Below are 19112 nucleotides of genomic sequence, written 5' to 3' on the forward strand. Positions count from 1 at the left end.
TTTTAATGTCCAACTATACCTCACCTGGCACAGCTTGAGGCCATTTCCTCTTGTCCTGTTACTGTTTGCCTGGGAGAAGAGACTGAGCCCCAGCTGGCTGCAGCCTCCTGTCAGGGAGTTGTAGAAAGCACTGACATCACCTCTGAGCTGCCTTTTCTCCAGGCTAAACACCCCCAGCACCTCTCCATGGGAGAAGACTTCTTATCCTCTAGACCCCTCACCAGGCTCCATGTTCCTCCTCTGGACCTCAGTGACTTTCTTGTACAGAGCAGCTGAGAACTGAACACCAGGACTCGAGGTGAGGCCTCCTCAACAGTGCTAAGGGTGACAGTCACTACACTGGTCCTGCTGGCCACACTATTGCTGATCGTGGCCAGGTGCTATTGACCTTCTTGGCCACTTGGGCACACCTGGCTCATGTTCAGCCACTCTCAATCCAGCCTGTAGCACTGCAGGGGTTGTTGTGACCCAGGGGCAAGACCCAGCACTTGGCCTTGTTGAACCTCAGATCACTGACCTTGGCCCACTGATCCAGCCTGTCCAGATTCCTCTGCAGTTTTCCTACCTTCCAGCAGATCAACACTCCCACTCCAACCCTCAGTATGTGAGGTATTGCCCTACCATTAAAAAGTAATTCCCAAGTAATTGTATTTTTACATTTTAATTGTTTTCCCAAGTTGGGAACAAATTTGTCTGATGGAAAAAAAATTCTGTGGTTTCTTTGTTACTCATGTATTTCCTTCTTTTTTGTAATAGGAAGCTAGTCTTCACTGTTTTATTTTGCTTGCATTGTCCTGTTTCTGACACTTCTGCCACAAATATATTCTTTGTATAGTGTGCTTGAGTAGTCTAACTTTTCAAAGTTACAGGCAAAGTTTTTTTAGTGTTGGTATTAACTGATGATCAGCAAAAAAATAGCTGATGCAATGGACTGGCTTTATTTATGCCTAGAAATTGTCCTTGTCTTAATTTTTTTGCCAAAATGGCTATTGTGTAGGGTGCTGTTTGTGATATGAGAGTTTGCATAGCTATAGCAGTAATCTATTAATGAATGTTACTGCATGATCAGAAAGGTGTTAGGTCTGATGACTATTTCTTCTGTAGGTGTCTCTGCTTAGTGGGCTTTACTGGAGTTTAGTGGAGCACAAATCCCTGTTGTTAGAGCATGAGAGGATCGCTGGAAGATGTCTTTCTGGAGCCTGTTGTGCCTGCCCTTCCAATATGCTGTTGGGGTTCTTTTCCTCTTAAGCAAGGTTTGACTGACACTCCTGAACAGGAAGGATGTCAGCAGCTCCTCTTTATGGAAAACCAGTCCATGTGGTCAGACCTCCTGAGCTAGTTGGCCTAGCTAGTTGGAAATTATACTGGATAGGCTCACAACTCCACCATATTGCCATAAATAGGGGGTGGGAGAGGCAAAAAGGATGTCTGTGTCACACTGCTACTATATGGATTTATATTTCTAATCAGGCTGTCTTTTTTCCATTTTCCTAATCACACTTGTGCATTTATGAGAGAGAGCATGTGTGTGGGTAACTGGTGAGCAGGCAGGTAGTCTGCCCAGCACAGTGTATCAGGAGCTGGGTAGCTTCCAGGGAAGTTGAGCTTTTTAGCTGTTTTTCCCTCTGTGAGTCATGTCAGGTAGACTCCACTAATCCTTGAGCTTTTCAACTTCTTTTACAATGTTAAAGCCCCTTAGTATTTGTAATTATATACCTTGATGCATATTAAAAGGTGGATGATTTGTCTAAAGAATACAATTTATTTTCTTTAGGATCGTTTTATGTTGTGGTTTTTTGTTGATTTGTTGTTGTTGTTTTGGGGTATTTTATTGCATTCTAGGGAGTAGACAAAAGTCCAAGCAATCATCTTTGTAAAGCAGCTCCTTAAATCTGACACCAAAGTTGATTGTAATATTCCAGAATCTCTTATCAGTGCCCTAAAGTTTTAACTTCAAGGTTTTTTCCAGGCTTATTTTTCTTATTCATCTGTCTCCTGTCCAATGGAGACAGTACTGATTCTACTTTTGTTACTTTTTTTTGTTTAACCTGCTCTTAAAATTACCTATTTTGATGGAGACTCCACGACTTCACCAAGCAGCCTATTTTTACTCTTAACTACTTTGCTGTTAATTTTCTATTGCCTAGATTTCTCTCTTGCTACAATTCAAACATTTTGTTGCTTATTCTGTTTGCTGTGGGTAGAGAGAACTGACTCTTGCTCTCCCCTCAGTATTCTCATCTGTAGGGTTGGTGTCCCCAGTTCTCTCAGCTTTTCCTGGCAGGTGATATTGTCTGTGTCTGGTGATAGTTCTGTTGTGGATTTTCTCCAGCTCTTCCTGTCTGGCTCGAAGACCTGTGTTCAGAATGAGTTGCAGTTGTCCCTCTGAGACTTACTGGAGCAGTATTAGGTGAAAGGATTATGTCTTGTGTCACATAAGCTATGTATCCCAAGGTAGCATTAGTTTTTCCATCAGTCTGACCTTATTGACTCCTCTTTTGCATATAGTCACTTGGATGTATTTTGAAATTCATGGTAATGTCAAGATCTTGCTATTTAATTTGGTCATGAGAAAGTTTCAGTACTTAAGGCTGTCAAAAACATTAATCAAGTAAATCATGACATTTATTCTTCCTCCCCTGTGTAAATCTTTCATTGAAGAGAATTTTATCGGTTTGACATAACCAAGGTGGCTGTTCCTCCTCTCCATATCATGTACGTACTTAACAAGATTGTTTGGGTGTATTTAACTTTTCTAGGAACTAAAGACAATCCATTCCTCAGGTGTTTCTACCTTCATTATCCTTTTTTCCTCCATCCGTTTTTGAGGTTTTAAAAAAAATTTTTTTGGGTGGAGGGTTGGGTTTTCTTTGAAGAATGAGGTTGTTTCTTTGTTTTGAAGAAAGGGTTTAAATAGTTCACCTTTTTCTAAGCTTCTGATTATCTAAGACATCCTCCATGGGTTTTCAAAGATAGGATTATTGATTTTGAGGTGGCTCAAAGGATTTCCTGAGGAAGTTTCTTGAATGTTATCAGATCTAGCCTACTTGGAAAAAATATAAGTATGGCTCTTTCCAATAGTCAGCTGATTCTGGGTGGATATTTTTGCTCATTTACTTGTGCTAATTGTGCTGGTCACCTGCTTGTAGTTGATCTCTTTGGTGAGGACTTGTTCTTCATCAATCTGTTTTCTCTCTTCATTCAGTAATGGAGAAATTCTAGTAGTAGTATACTAATAGAATGATTTCTTAGTAGCCTCAAGCTGTTTTGTAACAATTCTTTCATTTTCTGCCTTTAGCCTTTCATATTTGTCCCTCTTACTCTCTTGCCATTGTTATGCTTGTTACTCCCTTCATATGTGCTTTTTTGAGTCATTATTCTCTTGCTATGTTTTCTATTCTCTTGCTGTGCTTGGTTTTCTTGAATTTGTTTGTTTCTATTGTGTCATTTGAGAATTAACTCTTCTGTGCCTTAGACTTGTTGTCATCTGTGAGCTCTTATTTAGTGATGTGAAATCTGTCTCTTGCTGTTCTTCCTTCCTTTCCCTCTTCAGTAACCATTGAATTGATGGTTCACTTCCAGTGAAACTGTCTTATTGTTTACTGTCAACTGCTTTTTTTCTTGCTGTTACAGCTAAAGGAAGTGTTTCCTATTGCTTTCTGTGTTTTAAAAATGTACATTCCTCAAGCCATTCCCAGTAGGTGCCTAGGTTCTTATTATCTCCTTGTAACAAAGTCTTATGCTTTATTTTTTTTTTCCCATTTCAGGAAGGATAACATCTGTCTCTTGGCCTTTTTTGATAGTCTGTGGTAAGCTTGCAGCTTGGTAGCATTCATGTGCTTTTCTCATTTTATTATTTGCAGATTTGCAGGATACCTCTCTGCTTTTGTGATGCTTGTATCCTTTGGGTATAGGGCATAACACTCTTCAACACTTGGATTTGTTTGGTTTGGGTTTTTGTTTGCATGTTGAAGTTGTTGGGTTTTTTTGGTGAACTGACTGGATCCTTTTTCTGTTATTATTCCAGTGGGAAAGGAACTCTTACAGAGTAGATCATAGTGTTTATCCCATATTCAGTGAATTCTAACTGCTTTTTTTATGCTTTATACATTAGTATGTATCTGTCTAAGACTGATGGATTGGTTACTTGGATCTTATGGACATTTGTGAGTAATTACTTGTGCTTACTTCTAGGTTCTTGCCCTTTGAACTCTTGATGTTTTTCTCATGGTGCTAGTGAAAAATAAGTTTTCCCTCAAGCTGACAACCAGGAACGGCTTTTTTTGTATGTTAATTCTTTGTAATCTTCTACATTGTCACCTACCAGCATGCAGAACCTCATCACATGGTCAGAGAAGCCAAAGCTGTCCTTTGATAGCATTTTCAAATTCATGGGGTTGTCTGCTAAGAGAGTTTGTTCTTGGCAGTGTTGGGGTGTGGAGAGCTGATTGGGAGCCTCTTATTTGTTCTTAATTTTTGTTAGTATCCATGAAGAGTAGTTGGTGTGGTGAGTGACCATTGACCAGCTTTTATTTTCTTGGGTCTAAAAGAGGCAAAGAGCATCTGGAGCAGTATGCACCCAAGAAGAGCCAGCTTGTTCTTTATGGTGTTTTTTCTGATAGCTATTTACTTGGCTTTGTCTTTTGCAGTCTCCTCTTGAATTGCCCTGAAGACTTTGCAGTCACAGATGTCTTGACTCAGCTGCCTCCTGCTGCTCCTTAATGTCTCACCCTCCAGAAACAAACCCGACAATCCAAATCTCAAAACCTCTTTCTTAGAATCTGTAATGTAGAACTATGGGCACTGTATGTTTTCCTTGTAATCTTCCTCGTTACAGGAGATACAGGCAAATGTTCCTATAAATCCAGTCCAAGACATAAATTTGTCTTGCTGTCTCATTATAACCTTTTCATCCTTGGGTCAGAGGGCATTCCAGATGAAAGTTTTAGAGATGCCACTTCTTTTTTTGTTTCTTTTATGTGTATTGGAATCATGGTTGTCTTCCAGCCATTTACAGCCCTGCATTTTGGTGAGGGGTAACAGAGTAGGCTCCTGGGCACTCTGATCTGTTTCTTGAGTTGCAGCAGTAAATTTGGGTCAAAGGACTTCAAGCTTTACACATTTCCTCATTTGATTCAGTAAATGTCTGTTCCCTCCCATGGTGGTAGTTGAAGCAAACTGTGTGTTTGTGTTTCAGCAGTGTATTTAACGTGGTCATAAGAAAGTAATAAGTGATGTGACATGATGTGTGTGCGTGGTGAGCATTGAGGGCTTGGCAGTTTGAGGGTAATGAAGTACAAGGACTGAGGTAATCTTATGTGGATATTAGCTTAACTTGGGGTTTTATTAACTTTGTAATGATGTGTTAGAAACACAGCCTTTGAATGCAGTTCTGATGTTAAAGCTTACTTCCTGCATCTTCTGTAATTTTGCAGATTGCTCTTAACTATTAAAACTAGGACTCTGCTTCTTACTGATGCTGATTTTTGCAGAATTGAAATGGCTTAGAAATAGAGGATTATTTCTCTGGCTTGTACTGTCAGTGTCATATCCTAGTACAGCATATGTAATTTGCCTGACATTTCTTTTTTCTGTTGAGGGAAAAACATGTCTAGTTTTAGAAATTGCATTTGGTGGATCATTCTGAAAACGGCCTCTCCCATGTCCAGAATGTGGCTTTACTTAATGCTTTGAGATTTTGCTGTCAGAAAGATGTATGTTTAACCCTTTAACAGTTAACAAGTGAGGCCATTTTCTTGTAACAATTCCTGGAGTAGGGCTTCTGCAGCTATAGCACTGAAGTTACATAATCAGGTAGTTACTTCCTAGATGCTGTCTTACAGGTTTTAAGCCTGCCTTTGTTCATAGGGAAACTGCTGGCATATCTTGGGGTTGGGTTGGTTTTATGTAGTCCTATTTTATGTATTTCTGTTCAGGATTGAAGTTGAAACAACAGATTAAAGCTCTAACAACTCTAGCTAGGAAAAAAATTATAAGCATGGTTGTTACCTGTCAGGGCTAGTTGAGAGAATTTTGGGGTGTTTTAACTACCTGCTTGGAACACTTTGCTCATTGTACTTGGGAAAATGAATGCTTGAATCGTGTTCATTATTAGCTTTTGATTTCTTTTTTTAGCATACGGCTGTGAAATCACTGAGAAAATGTTGAACATATTCCTAGAACAGAAAAGGCAGAATCCTGGTAGGAGGTGGATTGGCTGTGTTCTGCTGTGTCATATTTAGCTACAAAGAAGGGAAGTATTGCATGTGGGAAGGGGTATGTGCTTCTAAAGAATTTGTAATGTGTGTAATTAAAACAAAATTCCCTTCCCTCCCTTTTTCCCCTGGAAAGCCTGGGTTCTTGGTAGTTCCACGTATGAGTATTACAGATACAAGTATGTTTTCACTCAAGTTCAAGCTTGTCTGCACTTAAGTTAGTTCTGTTATTTTGTATACTTGCTGCCATCTCAGCTTGTCAGCTAGGGCAGATAGCATTTAATGCTGTGGTGAAACTCATTATATACAATTAATTCCTGCACATCCTGCGGTGAAATACCCGATTTCCTTCCCCTATGATTGTATTTTGGTTTCAGGTTTTCAACCTTGCTTTACTTTGCAAATTATCCATACCTTTACACAAAATACTGTTTTGTATTTTTTTATTTTAAATGCAGTCTTAAAAGATATGCAAGAGCTTTGTAAAAACTCTTGTAGGCAAATTTCTCTTCCTCTCCCCTGCTGCTGAAAAAACCTCCCAGAAGACAAAGGCAGCTCTTATATTACAATTGAGTTGCAGATGTATTTGGGTGACTGCAAAGCAAGCTTTTTCATGTGAATGGTGATAAAAATGTGAAGGGATTGGGGCAGCTGTTTTGATTCTATCTGTAGAAATATGTAAAATGCCTTTCACTAGCTGATTCAACTTCATTTGAAATAGATCTTCACTGTCCTTATCTTCAATTCTACTTCATATCCTTCGTGCTGTGACTGATGGTCTTGTCCTTCAGTTCAAGTGTATTCCAGGACACTGACTCTGCTTCCCTGTCCTCACTTTAATGTTGTTTCTTGCCCATCCCCAGTACCTTTGCAGAGACCTGTATTGCTTTGCTAAGCTAAATGAGGCAGGCCTCTTGCTGCCGACCCAGTTTGGCTGTCACCACGTCTGTTCCACTTAGGCATTTCTTGAGGGTGGGTGACCAAATGAGGTCTCCTCCAGAGGGCTGTGAAGCAGCACTAATTCTTCCTTCCCAGTGCCTCTTGAAAACAGCATGATGCATCTTGAAATCATGTTTCTTTTTCCCAGTTGTAGTGATCAGCATCAGCCATTGGTATAACAAAATCCCTGTTCACTTCCCAGTCCTGACAGAGAATTAATCTGAGAGAGGCTCTTTGCTTGCAGATACAGAACGAGATGATTTTCAGTGTCAATGCACCTTTAAGACGTGCAATTTTTTTGATGAGGAGATGGGAATTAAAAAATTCTGACAGTTGGAAATGTAAACCATGAATAATAAGTTGAATATAATGAAACAGAAGAAATTATGGAATCATCAATACAAGTAATCAAATGTGCATCTGCACGATCATACTTGTTAAAAAATAACCAATTTCTAGTAATGTGTTCTTAATTTACATGCTGTACCTCAAATCAGTGCAATGCAAAATACAAAGAAGATAAGGAAATTAATTCTCTTGGCTCTAATCTGAATAAATGGTCTTCTTTAGCCAAATAATGGGTTGCACAAGTATAGACATACTGTATTGTCTTGGTTTCACACAATTTAAGAGCTGATAGCCTCATGCTTTGTGTAGTTGGTTGAGTTTTGTTCTGTCTAAAAACATTTTTCTTTGAGAAAAATGAAGACATAAGAAAGATGAACACAAGCTTATGTTATGGATTGCAATTTTCTGACTGATATTTAAATTTTACTTGAAAATGTGGGGCTTTGATTCTTACGATCTTCACTATTTTCTTTGCCGAAGTGTCATTATTTATTATGCTAAGTAGGCTGTAATATTTCTATGCTAAGTTTTGTTTTTACTTACTTCCTTAAGCTTAAGCTAGATTTTTAAAAAAATATTTTTAATGACCAAAATAATTTTATTTTAGTGGAAATGAATTTTTCCTCTATGATGGTATGAGAAAATGGCTCATCAGATGTAGCTGCCATTTGTACAAATAGTGGTGCTGCAATTTGCAGAGTCAAGCTTGACAGTTGGGCAAAAGTGTAGGTTTTTCTTGCCCCTCCTGCTCCCCAAGGACAAAATCTCTCCTTTCTTGCAATACAATATGCATTTCTGTATGGTAGGTGTTATATATTTTTCTAGTATATGTTTATAAATGTAAGCATGGTAGAAATTGGGATTCTGATACTTCTCGGTTTTTGTAGGATAAGACAGATGGTTTTAGGTTCAAAGGAAGATAAAATGACAAGTTGGGATTTGCAAGCATAGGCACTTTTCATGGCATCAGGGATCTGTTGCTTTCTCCTGTAGTGATCCTTCCCTGCTGGAAGGCAATTAAGCATTAAGCACCAGAGACTGCAGTCCATTCACTGTGGTGTTATTAACCCTTGCTTGGACTCGTATGTCTTCCTTGAGAAGGGCCCTGGAGACAGCTGGGCAGTTCTGCCTTCAGGGTGGGCCAGCACTGCACCTGCTGTCACTGCTTTTGGAAAAGTATGGGAGACTTCAGTTTGCTAGATTTCAAATGCAATAGGAGTATTTTTGTTCCCAGATGACATGGATCTTCCAGCTTTTTGTCATGGAAAAGCTTCAGTAATGGGTTTGTGAGTGGGTTACAGGGAATTGTGGTAATGCTGTTTTTCTTTTTGTGTTGTGTTGGAAGAAAACGTGAAATTATATTGATAAAGCTTCTAGGGGATAGAGCGATTTAGAGAGGGATAATGAGAACACTGAGCCTGACAAAACCCAGTATTTGTTCATATGCTGCAAACAGTATTCATGGACGTGTTGCCAAATTTCATGTGACTTGGGTAGAGTGACCTTTAGCGTGGCTGTGCTGATGGCCTCTGTCTGGGTGCACAATATTCTGTGAATTAAAAAAAAAAAAAAATTATCTTGGTCCTTTCATCTCTTCACAGTGATGTCAAGTGGGAGGTTGTTGGGTGTCTGGGAGGGATTTCTTCCAGAATTACCAGTTCTTGTGAGTACTTTGTAGGAAGAATGACTGTAATTGTTTGTGGCCCTCACTTCCAAGGGCCTGTTGTCTAACCCATTCCAGTTTCTTGGAACATGAGGAGAAAATGGCTCATCAGATAAAAGCATCTGAAGAAAAGTGATGATGAAGAGCGCTGCTTGATGTTTGATGCTGAGCCTAGGTGAATTCTGTTAGAGATGGTTGCAGTTTTAAAATAGGAGATATACCTGATCATATCTTATGGAAAAAGCACCCAGCAGTAATAAGTTCAGGAAGGTGTTTGGCCTTTGTCAAGACAAATTTCATGAGATCATGTGTCAAGCAGTGCTTAAATGCAGTTCTTAATTACAGCTTATGTAGGTTTGGTTTTAGCAGTGGAATTCAACTCAAGAGTATCTATGGAACAGAGCAGGGACTGCTGGTAGGGTCTATACACTCTATTCTGTAAAACAACTGTTTATTTGTTAATTTTTTTCCTTAGGGTATCATTTGATAGTGATCAGTTGTCACATGAGACTTTTTAAAATGAAAAAACGGGGAGGTGAATTCTGTGGCAGTGGTTGAGGCAGGTATGAATATACCCATCTGTAAGTTTCATGGAATAGATGGTTAAAGTTGGCATCATTCAAATTAATGACCAAGGGAGTAGTTTGACTTTGTTCAATAAAGTGGAATAGATAAGAAACTTAGTTGAGAACAACCTTGCTTTAACTTCCATTAAAACAGTTCCATCAATGTAGATTGTTCTGTCTTATAAGAGGATACAAATCAAAGTTTCATCTTTTTAATTTTGGATTGTGAATTCTTCCCAATTCCTGTAGAGACCGTGGCTTTTTTGTGTATGCTGACATTTTCATGTTGTGGCACTATAACCTGTGAACTCCTTATTTCCTAAGAAGTGCTCATTTCCTGAAGGATGTAGTTTAGGTTGATTCAGCTAAAAGAAAATTGAGTGTGCGATTGAAGAATGTGTGGGAGGAATGGCACAGAATATAGATGTTGCTTCCTTAAAAGTCATTACAGAGTAACAATATCTGTGTGAGTATGAGTATCTGCTCTTTTCAAAGTAATACTTCAAAGTTGTCTCTTTGAGGTACTACTGAGGGAAAAAAACTTTCACTGGGGAGTTTCATGCACTTTTCTTTGCAGTGTAGATCATGTCTTTTAAGATGGCTGTGTTTCTGAGTATAGATTTTTGTCAGTTCAGGTTTGATGGGTTTGTGAATTTTAAATAGCTATTTAGACTTCAGTCTGTTCTGATTACTGTGCTACAGGAGAATTGTTTTATTTTAGCACTGAAGATGCAAATGAAAAATAAATGTAGCAGGTAAATAATCAGTTTTGTGTAAATCTGCCGGAGGTGGTGTTTTTACTTAATTTTCAGAGGACTTGAGTCTTACAGGACTGAAGTAGAGAGAAAACTGATTTTGTTTCAATTCTCCGTTGTCCAATGCTGTCTAATTTCCTTCCTCCCTGCTCTATTTTTGAAGGTTTTGTGTCTGTCTGGGCAAACAAGAAGAAAACAAAAACTTAATTATGTATACTTTTTGTGCAGACTTTAAAAAGCCATCCAATGCATGTGATTCGACAGAAGCTGACAGTGCATGATGAACACTTCTGCAAATTGTGGAGGAAAAGATGCCTTTAACTTTCTCAGACTACTAATATGCCTCATTTTGAAAAACAGCTCTGTGTACAGGTGATTGATTATCCTTCCACCCTCACCCCTGTGATAGGCCTGTAAATATTTACATCTTACAGAAATTGTTCAGGAAAAAGTCTTGTTGGCCAAGTATCATAGAATTGAGTTTTAGCAGGAGGTAGTAGGCACTTTTCATCTTGGATATCTTGTCATCTTCTCATTTAGGCTATCTCCCCAAATGGGTGAGGTGGGGACAACCTCCCCATGCACCCACCCGGACCTCACTCTTAACTCATAACTGTTGCTAAACCAGAAAGTATTGGTCTTTTTGAATAAGTCCTGTATATGCCTGCTACTTAAACTTCTGTAATTCCTTTCCATAGATTGAACTTCTATAAAAACAAAGACTTAAACTGGAAAAAGTATAATTTGGAATAATTTCAGTTTCTGTTGAGAACTCCATTGACATTTTGACTTAGTATCAAAGGTCTTAAAGGGTATCACTGTTGGAAAAGAAGCAATTCGGATTTGAGGTCTTGGGGGTGTGGGGAGAGGAATCATTTTGGGGATTTGAGCATTTCGTGGTACACTTGATTCATAACCTGCATGCAAGGTAGTGGAGCTTTCTAGATTAAACCTCCCTACCTTCAGCTTGTCGCCTTGCTTGACATCAGCAATTTACTTTAGGACTAGCTTTTACTAAACGATGAAAATAATGTTATGTTTACTTAAAGCTGAGTGATAAGTTTTAATAATATGACTTGAAGAAGGGAAACCTTCAGAGAACCTGTCTTGCAGGTTAGTCAGATTCTGTAATGCTCTGATTTTACATAATAAGGAAAACACTGGAAGTCAATGTTATTACATAAAAGAGATGAAAATTGCAATAGAAATGTCACTAAAATTACTGAAATCTCATAATACTGATTTTATATGTATTTTTTCTCATTATTTGTGTAAGAAGACTGTTAGTTATATTGGCTAAAGAGGATTTAACCTGTGATCTTACAAAGCTGGTTTTGGTTGTAGCACAATTCAAAAGAGACAGAAGCTGTTTTGCTCATAAGCATTTTCTGTAAAGATGCTGGGATAGGGAGTACCTAATTTTGGTTTAATATGATGAGTGTCTATTGCCAAATATATCTTTATCTTAATGTATTGTCCCTAATATGAAGTTATAGCATACTTTACCTCTTGGAGGGCTAAACTGAGTGACTTCAACAGCCTTGTTAGCTCCTTGCAAGTATTTGGGTTTGCAGTTGAGTGTAACACTGGCTCTCTGCTCTGCATGTTTGTCCCTTGCTTGTCTTTACAAACAAAGCAAGTGTGAATTCTCAAGTTAGATGAACAATCTTTCTTTGACCCAGCATTGTTTCTCTTCCTCCTTCCATCTTCATAGGTAATTTCCTGTGTTTAGCCCTTGGCTGTGTAATTCCCTCTGGCTAAGCATGATGGAGGGAGCATGGTACCAAGGGCTGGTGGGTGCTACAGTCACAGGATTTCCAACCTGCTCCATCCAAATTCATGTACAGGAGATGGTACATGAATCACTAACATGCTGGTTTTCAGAGCTGGTTGATGTTTCTCATGTGGTGTTCTGCAGCAAATCTGTTTCCTAATGATTTCTGCTAAGTACTGTAGCTACTGAACATGGATGTGCTGTGCACTAGACACCAATATAAGTAAGGATTGAGCCAGCATGCTGGCTGTGTTGATGTGCAGAGCTTTTGCCCTCTGGAGCTCTGACAAGCTTCTCATGAACGCTTTACTCTTGACTGTTCAGCTTCTGGCAACTTGTATTTCTCCTTCTTCTGAATTATGTCCTATCTAAATGCTAGTTTATCTATATTTGAGAGTAATATAAAATTTTTTTAAAAATCTAAATATCAGGAGAGTCACAAAAGCCTTGTAACTCTCCTTGAAATGCTTGTTCTTTCTCAGCTTTCACTTTTTTATATACCTGATAATTGGCATAGAGATTTAAAGGTACTCTGAAATTGTGTAGTCCAGTAGCTTTTTAAAGAAGTACTAAGGACTGACTTGTGGTATCACTGACTTATTTATGTGTGTTTTTTTTTCTACACTAGAATAATTCAGGCTAGGCTGGGAAAGGATAATGCTTGTTAATCAATTTGCAGACTATTAATTAATTTTCAATTGGCCAAATCAAGTGTTGGCTGCCTTAATAGGGATATCTGAACTTAAATTATTATCACCTTGCCTTTCCTTGTGCTGGTTTTTATTTGGTACTTTGGCACCCTTAGTAAAATTAAGGATCTTTTTGCATAGGAAGCCTTCACAACTTTCCTTGTTGGTGACTGTTGCAGATAATCAGTGACCACTTCATCTGTCAGTGTCTGTCCTATAATCCTGAGACTCCTTGGCAAGCAAGTCTGTGTTAGGACGTACAACTACATTCTGTTCAGTCTCTAGAGATGTGTGCTTGTGGCATGAAAAATTTAGATATTTGCCCATTTCTTAAGCAAAACTCCTGCTTCTACTAGATCAGGGCAGGAATACTATGGTGGTTTGTTCATCTTTTATCTTTATAGTTAATAAAACTATTTGGTGGTCTTTATTCCTCCCCCACTGAGACATGTTTCACTACTGCTTCGTGCTAAACCATAGCTACCTGTAGAGTAGGGACCTTCAAACTTCTCCCTTTTATCCATCAAGCATTTGCCTATTTTCAAGCTACTGATTCAAAAGTCTTTGAAATTAAGTTTTGTATAACTGATGGCAAAATACTGATTTATTTTTTTTTTCCCCCTCTAAACCAATAATAATAGACTCTGATAGCTGCTTGAATGTTGCTATGCCAATGAGCCTGGAAATATGTTACATCTTACTGATAATTTTCCTGCCCACTGTTGGACATGCTAATTTTGCATTCTCCTTGCCCCAGTGCTTGGAAGAAAACTCTTGCCTTTAATATTTTTAAAAATACCATTTTAGTATGCTTTTCTTAGAGGTCATTCTCTCCTACTACAAAAGCTATTGTACTTTTGGTGGTTATTTAAAAATGAAAAATAGGTACTCTGCAGAGTTCTTATCTTCCCTTCCATTAGCAAAGTTTCTTGTTCACCTCCACTTGGGTGTTAGACTGTGATGACCATGGACAGGGACCATCAGTGACTTTGGGCCAGCCCAGCTGCAGCACAGCAGGCTCAGGCATGCTGTGACAGAGGACACTTCTGCATTCCTTGGCCGTGTTGTTACTGACCATAAGTATTTGGATGTGGTCATCCTCTCCAGGAGGATTCCTGGCTGTAATTCTGGGTGATCATTCATCTGATCCCAAGACCTCCCTGGACAGTTTCCGTTCAGTATTAGACCACCCTTAACAAGTACTTTGATGAAAAATAATGGAATACACCTATTTTTCTAGAGTATCTTATATTTTATTTGGCATATGCTTTGATTTGCTTTAGTTTTGCAGTAGTTGATGTCTTGCAGGGCTTACGGCATTTTGGTGCGGGAATTCTTACTTTCAGGTGGTGCATGGCACTGGTGTGTCCCGATTATGGACAAAACGAGCTTTTCTGTGAGAAACCAGGCAGTATTTTGCTTAGTGTCATGGTAGTATACTTCCAATGCCTTTAAAAATGCTCATGGGGTTCTTAAAGCAAATGGAAAATAATCAGTATGTTGAAATACATCTCATAGGCAAGAGTCAGGACACTGCCAAGCAGAGCTGTTTCAGTTTGCTCTTCCTCAGAAAAACTGGGTTATACCAGATGTTAACTGGGTATAATGTGGACTTAGAAGAGGATTAAGGAAGGGATAAGTGTTGATAGTTCACTTGCTGTGTTTTACATCATAATATCTCTTGAGTGCTGTAATACGTGTTTTGCAGAGGCTGCAGTCACTCCTGCCTGTGTTTGGGAGCAGTGTTTAAAGCAAACCCCAAAGCCTTGCTGTGCTGGAGGTCTGGCCAGTGTGTTGTCCTGTCTGACAGTGCTTGCTACTAGAGAATGAGGAAAACTACAGTGCATGTGTCATCTTCCTCCTGTGTGCCTTCACAGGTCTTAGCAGTCCCGAGGTGTCCTGCATCACATTTTGTTTGTTACTTACTGTTGAATGTCCCTCTGCGTTTATCATCATTCTTTCCCCTCATCCACCAGACATTTGACGTTTGCAATGGCTTATCATTAAATCAGTTTGGGTTAGGGGGGAAGAATCCTACATTTTCACTTACTGAAATCAGATTGTTTGCTACCTGTTGAACTAAAGGCATAAAGAAATCATTCTTCATATCTGCAAGTCACTTAGGATTTTGAAAGCGTCACTCAGCTGCCAGCAGCAGTTCTGTCACCGATTTAGCTGTGTCTGGGAGAAGAGAGAAACAGCTTGGGCTGTGACTGGAGTGTGCCCAAGCTGGAGCTTCACTGGGGCTGCAGAGAGGGAGATCTTGAGCAGAGAGTGGGACTCGAGAGTGCTGCCACCAAAGCGTGGTGGGTGATGGCAGTGGGAGGTGAGGTAGAGCTGCTCCGGGCACTGCTCTAAGTGCCTGAGGCAAGCCTGAGCACCGGAGAGCTGTGGCAAATGGATTTTGGCTTGAAAATGCAGGCAGGAGAACACATGGCATGGACCAGACATCTGGATGGGTTTTGGGAGGAGAAGCAGGCTGAAGTTTGTTTAGGGCTACTCAGATACTGACAGATGTTTCAACAAACTCCTCCCTATATAAAAATAAGATAATTGATTCAAGTAGTATGGAATACAATTATTATACTAGGACCTTGTAGAAATAAGTGTAGCTGTAATTGTCTCTTGGTAACGTTTTTTTTCTGATCTGTCTTTCCCAACGCAGCTGGGAAAATCAGTGCAATTTATCCTCGCTGTTTTTCTCTGGGAGAAGTTCGATTCAATCTTGCCTTTTTTTTCTTAACAGTTTAGGGTTCTGTGATGGTGAATTGAATCTAAATTTCCTTCCTGTGCTTTTCTTTTTGTGAGCTCTCCTGAGATCTTGCATCACTCTCACTTTCATGATGTTTGTGTCGCTTCACAAGGATTCACTTGCGAGACAGATGGGGATGTGTTGTCTAGTAATGTGTCACTCAGCCTCCTGAAGGTCTGATTTCAATAGTGACAGGCTATTAGAGCAAATTATGGCAGTCTCTGAGTGCTTATTTTCTAATTGCTCAACTGGTTCTTCAAGGTCATTCCTGTGTAATCAGGCAGTATTGTTTAAATTGTGATTCCCTTTTTCTTCCTGCTTTCTGGTATGAATTATGCTGTGCCAAGGTGTTACATGCATTATTCTCCAGGAAAATCAACATTTTGGAGAAGATGGGTTTGTGTGACAGTAACTTCCAAGAAACACAAGATATATTTCCCTATATATTTTCCATTGTGAATGAAATTTATAGTAAGAACAGAACTACTTCACACACGCTTTTCATGATGGTGTAGAGTGCTTGTGGAGATTCAGATGTTCCTCATCATCCATGTCAGCCTTCCTTATGGCATTTACCTTCACAAAATAGCTTTTTAAAACACAAAAAATCATTAAAGAAATTATACTTAGGTATGAAAAAAATAAGGCTTTTTAAATTACATTTTAAAAGTTAGAGTAATCCAGAAGTGACAGCTGTCTAGATTGTCACTTCCACTTGAATTCTCTGCCCACAGAGTTATATCTGTCAACATATGGCACAGTAACCAGATATTGGAAGGTCCTTCTGCCATTCTCCAGTCTCTTTAGTTACATGAAGAATTTAGAGCTATTAGCTAACTTTGTCATCTCAGGCACTTTCTTGTTAAAGGTTTTGGGTAACTGCAGTTTGTCTTTTGAAAGCTTAATAAATACATTTTAAAAATAATTTGTTCCTCTAGTACTAGTGAAACACAAAGCAAGCAGTAACATACTGAAATTATTAGTGCAACTCTGAGATCCTTGAGCTTCCTTAGGACTCTTGGCTGAATGTCATCCACTCTTGGTGGTTTGCTAATTTTTCACTTGTCCAGTTTCTCTGTATTGTTTTTGTTGGTATTTTTTTTCCTAGCATTGCCTTGCTTTGAAACAGATCCTCTAATGCATATTCTGTAAAGGCCTTTCACTGGGAGAATATCTTCAAGTTCCTCCCTAATGAACATGCAGAAAATAATTCTGGGCAAAATCACCCTGACTTTAGGTTATCTAAGTTTTTTTTAATGCTTCTATTTGTTTTCTTACTGTAGCCTTACCGATCCTGACAAGCTCCTTGCTTCTCATGTGCCTCAAGAAAGGATTTAGTTGTAGTTTTTACACTCGTTTTTTCTTCCCTACATTATTTGTGTGACTGTCTCATATTTTCTTTGTTTTTTAACTTGCTATTGTTTGAGCCTCATTTGGACAACTTTTACAAGATTCTTCTAATATTTTCTCTAATAAGTTATTTAGCCATCTCCTTCCTTGCCTGTCATGTCATTATTCATCCCCACTTAAGTCTTTCTTTTTTTGTGATTTTTGTATTTCCTCTAGGCCTCACATACAATGTCTTATAATTCATTGCCTACAGACACTTAGTTTTTGATGATTCTGTTTCCTCGTATTTGTCTAATTCCTTTCCTTAAATTTCTTGGTGTTTGTTCCTCCTGCACATATTTAGGTCACTATTAAATTCTGGGGGAGGGTTACACCAATATTTTTAAGCAAATTCTGCACAGTGCTTAGGATCAAGAGATGTCTTTTCTGACAGATTGTTCCATGTAGCAGTCATTCCTGATATTCAGTATTTTGTCTTGGCTTCCTGTGACATTTAGTGGATAACAAAAACCTCCCACTGTTTTTGTCTTTACTTTTGTAACATTTCTGAGTACCTTTAGCTTGGTCACTCAATGTCTGCGTGTTTCAATGTGATGGCTCATGTATTTCTCAGTATCACTATCTTGAATGTAAAGAAGGTAAATCTACTCCCTTAATGAATAAGTAATGTCTTTGGATAAATCTGTCTTTTTCTTAATTTTCCCCAAAAATATGTTTTTAACTGCAGATAACTATTTAATTCTAAAATTTCATACTGGTTTCTTTATTTTTGAATTTATTTGCATGCCAGTAACCAGTGGACCTCCAGACTGAAGGATATCTTTCCTTGATGAAGAAGACTTGTTTTCATCAAACAACCCTTTTTTTAAAAATTTTTTTTGGAAGTTGTCTAAATAAAAATAGGGAACTTGTTCCACATCAGCATTTTTGTTCCCATAATTTTAGACCTGAGATGCTTGGGTTTTTTTCTTAAATATCTACTCTGGAAAGATAGCATCGGGTATGGAAGTGAAATAGTGCAATTTCTTACTTGTATTTTCTCTAGTAGTGATTTGACAATCCCCCACTTTGCCTTTGGAAAAATTCAGCTGAAGGCAGTGGCTTTGCAATAGTCTCCCTGTCTCTAAACTGGGCAGTTGGAATGCTGTGAGATGGATAAAACTGAAGGATGCTCCTTTGCACTGAGGACAGCTCCAATTAGAGTTTATGGTTTGGGCCCAGGGCAGAAATATTTTCTGAATCTTGTCAATACAGCACACAAGATGTGGGGTTTTTGGTCAGACAGACTGGTTTTATTGTGGTCTTTAGAGTAGTTTTAAAAACGCTGATATCCAATAGCAACGGGTGGGAAACTGGAGGGCAAAAAAGAATTTAACAAAAAATGTGAAAAGTGGAACAGAGGCATGAGATAATTGGTATCTGAAATTCAAAAGCTCAACCGGTGCTCAAGAAGAAGGAGAAACTAAAATAATTGACTGACTTTATTTCTCCTTTCCTGTTTTTAAAAAATTTCTCCTTTCCCATTTTAGAAATGCCTTTTCTTCAAGTTGGTATGATCTAGAGCTCTTCATTGTCACTGACTTGAATTCTTACATTGTCTTGACTTTACTCATGATTTAGTGTCCTCAGATAATGCTGTGAGAGAACACTTGGGACTTGTAAAAGGCAATTCATTGCTGTCTGGTGTAGTCTCTGTAACACTTATGTAGAAGAGATCTCGGAGGTTTCTGTATGAGTTATAACCTGGGGCAGGAGGGAAGCTGCTGCACTGCAATCGCTGAATGCCACTGCGAGGCTTGCTGTGGAATACTCTGCTGGTTAACACTGCATATTTTTTCTAAGCTGAATGGTATTCAGCTTTCAAAAAGCAAGAATCTTTGTTAATTGTTTTGATTTGCAGTACACGTTTAAAAGCTAAATGCAAACAATCAAATACTGAAGGAAAAATGTAGTCTTGCTTATGACTTTTCTGTTTTCCTGTATCAGTTCTTTCAGCTGAGTTGCTACTGAAACTGCTATAGTGCAAAAGTTTAAAATCCAAACTTTTGCATCTGTAGAACT

General features: G+C 38.6%; 1 protein-coding gene across 1 annotated transcript in view; it reads left to right on the forward strand.

The window, feature by feature from the left end:
• Positions 1-19112, forward strand: part of FAM193A (family with sequence similarity 193 member A) — a 76197-nt gene that overhangs the window by 11860 nt on the left and 45225 nt on the right. The window lies entirely within an intron of this gene.

The sequence above is a fragment of the Sturnus vulgaris genome, chromosome 4 (assembly GCF_052056855.1).
Source record: "Sturnus vulgaris isolate bStuVul1 chromosome 4, bStuVul1.hap1, whole genome shotgun sequence".
Taxonomy (NCBI): Eukaryota; Metazoa; Chordata; class Aves; order Passeriformes; family Sturnidae; genus Sturnus; species Sturnus vulgaris.